Source organism: Rhinopithecus bieti, unplaced genomic scaffold, assembly GCF_001698545.2.
Source record: "Rhinopithecus bieti isolate Rb0 unplaced genomic scaffold, ASM169854v2 scaffold_23868, whole genome shotgun sequence".
In the NCBI taxonomy this organism is placed as follows: domain Eukaryota; kingdom Metazoa; phylum Chordata; class Mammalia; order Primates; family Cercopithecidae; genus Rhinopithecus; species Rhinopithecus bieti.
The window spans coordinates 848390-852596 of record NW_016811202.1 but is presented as its reverse complement, the minus strand read 5'-3'; positions in this window follow the sequence as shown (position 1 = coordinate 852596).

Sequence of the window (4207 nt, the reverse complement as noted above, 5' to 3'; positions counted from 1 at the left end):
GGTGGCTCAAGCCTGTAATCCCAGCACTTTGGGAGGCCGAGACGGGCGGATCACGAGGTCAGGAGATCAAGACCATCCTGGCTAATATGGTGAAACCCCGTCTCTACTAAAAAATACAAAAAACTAGCCGGGCGATGAGGCGGGCGCCTGTAGCCCCAGCTACTGGGGAGGCTGAGACAGGAGAATGGCGTGAACCCGGGAGGCGGAGCTTGCAGTGAGCTGAGAGCTGGCCACTGCACTCCAGCCTGGGCGGCAGAGCAAGACTCCGTCTCAAAAAAAAAAAAAAAAAAAAAAAAAAGAAATATTCTTGCCAAAATAATTGAACCTGAATTTAACAATTTTCTAACTGCTGGTTTGTGAGAAATATGAAAAACCGAGAAGCATGCAAATTGACACCGTAAGGATATAAAACATCAAATAAAAAAGATGGGAAATTCTCCAAGACAAATGACTCAATTTCTTCAAGAAATAAATGGTCTGAAGAAAAATGGAGCAGGAAAAGTATAGATTCAAGAAGACTTGAAGACTTAAGACAGGCTGGGTGTGGTGGCTCATGCCTGTAATCCTAGCATTTTGGGAGGCCTAGGTGGGAGGATTGCTTGAGGCCAGAAATTTGAGACTAGTCTGCTCAACATAGCAAGACCTCATCTCTACCAAAAATTTAAAAATTAGCCAGGCATGATGGCATGTGCCTGAGGAGGCCGAGGTGGGAGAATCACTTGAACCCAGAAGTTTGAGGCTGCAATGAGCTATGATTGTGCCACTGCATTCCAGCCTGGGCAAAAAGGGAAGACCCCCCCTCTTAAAAAAAAAAAAAAAAAAAAAAAAAAGAGAGAGAGAGAGACATACATAACACATAGAAACAAAAAAAAAAGATATTTTTTGGAGATAATATGAGAAAATTACATGGATTGGGTATTAGATAATATTAAGGAATTACTGTTAAATTTATTGTGTGTGATAATGGTATTGTGGCTATGTTTTCTTAAGTTCTTATTTTTAGAGATTGAAATATTGATGATGAAATGATAAACCTTGAATTTACTTTAAAACACTCTCCCAAAAAGGTGTTTGGGGGGATAGGCTGGGTGGGGTGGCCCATGTCTGTAGGACTGCTTGAGGCCAGGAGTTTGAGACCAGCCTAAGCAGCATAGTGAGACTCTGTCTCTACAAAAAATAGAAAAAATTAGCTGGGCATGGTGGCACTCGCCTGTAGTCCCAGCTACTTGGGAGGCTGAGGTGGGAGGATCACTTGAGCCTGAGAGGTCGAGGCTGCAGTGAGCTGTGACTGAGCTACTGCATGCACTCCAGCCTGGGTGACAGAGTGAGACCCTGTCTCAAAAAAAAAAAAAAAAAAAATTTGTAGGGATTGATAAAACAATGATACAGAGTATTAATAAGTATTGACTCTGGGTAATAATGAGTACATGGATTCGTTATACTTTTCCTTTTTGTTTATACAATTTTCCAAGTTTCTAAAAATAAACCTAATATTCAGTGACAATGTGGCAATGTTAATAGCCCATCTACTGAGCCAGGACTATATCATATGAGAGCATTGTCAGACCAATGGAAAGATCTTGGCTTTGGAATCAGAAAGGTGTGAGTTTGAACCCTACTTACTACCTGCTACTTACTACCTCTATTACCTTGGACAAGTTACTTAGTTCTCTGGATCTGTTTTCTCACTTGTAAATAGGGATAACATTACCTACGTCAGAAGATTGGAGGGACATGTGAGGTGATCTGTATAGAGTATCTATCATGTTCCTGGCACACAATAAATGCTCTATACATTAACTACCCAGGCCCAGTGTGGTGGCGCATGCCTGTAATCCCAACACTTTGAGAGGCTGAGGTAGAAGGATTACTTGAGCTCAGGAGTTTGAGACCAGCCTCGGCAACATGGTGAATCCCCATTTCTACAAAAAATACAAAAATTAGCCCAGTGTGGTGGTACACACCTGTCATCCCAGCTACTCAGGAGGCTGAGATGGGAGGATTCCTTGAGTCCGGGAGGCAAAGGTTTCAGTGAGCCAAGATCATGCCACTGGATCCAGCCTGGGCAACAGAGTGAGAACCTGTCTCAAAAAAATAAAGGAAATAGAAAAATAAATTAACTACCTTATACCAATCCACTTATTCTTAATTTCCTTTATTGGTTTTTAATATAGATTTAAATAATCCAGAGTGTATGAAATAAAGAGTGAAATTTTCCCTCACCACATCCCCAATCTCACTCTCCAGAAAAAGGAGCCACTACTGAGACTTTAGTGTGTATATTTCCAGCCTTTTTGTTTTTTGAGATGGAGTCTCACTCTGTTGGCCAGGCTGGAGTGCAGTGGCACAATCTTGGCTCACTGCAACCTCCACTTCCCGGGTTCAAGCAAGTCTCCTGCCTCAGCCTCCTGAGTAGCTGGGATTACAGGTGCGTGCCACTATGCCCAGCTAAGTTTTGTATTCTAACTAGAGACCAGGTTTCACCATGTTGGTCAGGCTGATCTTAAACTCCTGACCTCATGATCCACCCACCTTGGCCTCCCAAAGTGCTGGGATTACAGGCGTGAGCCACTGTACCTGGCCTCCAGCCTTTTTCTTTATGTCTATAAATATACACAGGTATATGCAACCACATATGGTATTTTTTAACAAAAATGAAACCACACATATAATATTGTTCTGCATTTTACTTTTTCCACATTACAATACATATCTTTTTATGTCATTTCATGTGCTTCTACAGTTATAATTCAATAAACAATGTTACTCATATGCCTTTGCTCCCTGGTGTATTTCTGTGAGCTAGAATCCTAGAGCAGAGTTGTTGAGTGGAAGGCTATGTGTCATGTATATTTTTTCAATACTACAAAATGGTCCTAATGTCCCTCCACAAGTTATTTGGTTATTTTCAACTCAATTAAGATCTCAACATTATCAATTTTCCATACATTTCTAAGTTGCATTACTGTCTTTCCGGGTACCACTTCTCAATTGGCCATGAAAGGGTGTCAGAGAATAAATTTGTTAGATTAGCAAAAATCAGCCTCACAGAAAATAATCAAGCTCCATCCTGCTATTTGTCCCTGTTAGAGAATAATAGGCTGCCTGCTGTTTTCAAGGCTGGATGTAGTAATGGATTGGATAAAATAAATGGGAGTCCTAGTTTTCTTTGTGAAGAGCTAGTGAAGATTATGTGAGGCAGGATTCTGAAAGAAAGCAGGGGAATAAAACCTCCTCTCCAAAGAGATCCCAGCAGATGGCAACCGTGCAAAGGTAGACGAAGAAAGAAAGAGGAAGGAAGTGCCACCTTGATTCCCTGGGTAGTTCAAGATCTCATTTTTCCCTCCTGTTGTCCTAGTGACTTTTAGAGAGGACAGTTCCAGAGAAAGATGGTTTCAAAAAGAAAAGAAACCCAAATTGAATCCAATTCTGCCTTACTTATGTGAGAGCACCTGTTATGTGATATACAATTGGTCCCAGGCAGACTCTTGAGAAAGATCACTTTGTAAACCACTCTTCTGTTGAGGGAAGGCCAACAATTGTCCTTTGTCCATGGAGCCCTCCCATCATCCCACTATGAAGCTGCTTGTCTAAGCTGCTGCAAGGTTTGGGCAAGAAGAAATTATTCCATTGTCTTGTAGAAATTAGGTCAGTAAGGTGATGTCAATCATGATGTAAGGATTTCCTTGCATGCTGGCTATTCCTAATGTGGGAAATCATAAGTTGCTCCCTGGCTGCATGTACTTCTTTCGGTCCAAAATATGGGCACATAGAAAATGGCCTGCTCCATGTAAGAGCCATTCAAGTTCTAAAATAATTAAGTTAATAAATGTCCTGATCACTCTTGGACTTAGCGATAAGTTTTAATTTCACTTTTTTTTTTTTTTTTTTTTTTTTTTTTTTGAGATACGGTCTGGCTCTGTCACCCAGGTGGGAGTACAGTGGCGTGATCCACCTCCAGGGCTCAAGTGATCCTCCAGCCTCAGCCTCCTAGTACCTGGGACTACAGGTGCACACCACCACACCCAGCAATTTTTTTTTTTTTCTGGTAGGGGTGGGATTTTGCCATGTTGCCCAGGCTGGTCTCAAACTCCTGGGCTAAAGCAACCTGCCTGCCTCGACCTCCCAACGTGTTGGGATTACAGGAGTGAGCTACGGTGCCTGGCCTATTTTACACTTTTTTTTTTTTTTTTTTTTTTTTTTTTTT